Here is a 1,413-nt window from a genome sequence, read left to right on the forward strand (position 1 = left end):
TAGCTGCTCTGAAGAAAGAGGCGAGAGGTGTCACTCCGAGAGAAAAACTAGACCCGGAGCTGCACCACGCTCGAATGAAACTACTGAAAGTGCAAGAGCCCGCGTGGCCATACGGACACGATAAAAGCTGGCTTTAAAACCAATTCTACCAAATAATACAACTTTAGCAAAGATATCAACACAAATGATGCGCAAGCTCTCACAAAATAACACAAACCGTTAAACAAGGAAGCTCAGCATGACCAAAAAGATTCAGACCTTTAATAAAGAATCCTGGTCTTAATGCTCGTTGGTAATATATCAGAGCTTTGACTGAAATAACATCACAAACCAACTCAGAGACTCGCAAAGACCCGTGAGAACCTACAAATGACCCTAAAAAGGCCACAAAGAATTTGTGTGCAATGTTTTCAGTCAATAAAAATGTTTTTTAAGAGTTCTCACTGTTGTCTGATATTTATCAGTGATCAATAACACTGATCGGTTTTTAATGTGTTTGTTCATTGCTGCACTTCCTGCAGCTCTCGGTGAACACGTACTCCGGAGCCGTTTCCGGTCTCTTTAAACTCTGAGCGGAGCGTCGCCCTCATAGACGATCTCTGCTGGGCTTCTCAGCTGTTGCCACTTCGCTGCTGTGTTTCCGCTTCCGCGTTGAGTCACGTGTCAGAGCCAGCTCCACAGGTGGAGAGCGGAGTGAAGTTTAAGCTGCAGCAGAAGAAGATGAAGGAGAAGGAGGATCTATCAGAGAGAGGTTTTCTGTGTGTGTGCAAACAGACCTCTGACCTTTGACCTCTGGTTCCACTGCACATAAAGACAACTTGACTTCAACGTGTAGTCCACAGCAATAAGGATAAGAAGTAATCAGGTTACTCTGCTCTTGATATACACATTTTTTGCTCTTCAATGTCACAGCAGCAAGGCGTTTAAGGACCAATCTGATTTATGCTTTCTGCCCTCAGTCCCCGCCTCCTGACACAGGGTCTGAGGCGATAGGGGCGGGGTTGATGTTGATGAAGCGCCTGTATGATGGTTAGTGACGCTGTTGTGGGAATCCATCCTACCTGAAAAGACATCCCAATGTTTCTGCGCAGACGCGGCGCATGCACAACACCAACGCCGATTAACTTCTTTTTCTCTCACCCAGCCAGGATACTTCTTATGGTTATGGTTATGGTAGGGGTAGGTTTATTCACAAGTCACTGTCAAATTATAATACAGGTAGGACGTTTTGTCAGTAGGATGGTTTCTCAGAACACCGCCACCCTGTGACCACCTGATGACCCCAGGCCACGTTTATTAGAAACGTCTGTGAGAGAAGCTGTTTGTGCTCAGTTCATGCAGGAGTTTGGTGAGAGTGAGTACAGCAGCTCAGAAATATCCTTTACTGTCCCTCATCAGGGGAGTTCAGGTACC

The sequence above is a fragment of the Aulonocara sp. 'chitande type north' Nkhata Bay genome, linkage group LG12, assembly GCF_057382095.1.
Source record: "Aulonocara sp. 'chitande type north' Nkhata Bay isolate Kocher_YH1m ecotype deep benthic linkage group LG12, A_spYH_male_GT1.1, whole genome shotgun sequence".
Lineage (NCBI taxonomy): Eukaryota > Metazoa > Chordata > Actinopteri > Cichliformes > Cichlidae > Aulonocara > Aulonocara sp. 'chitande type north' Nkhata Bay.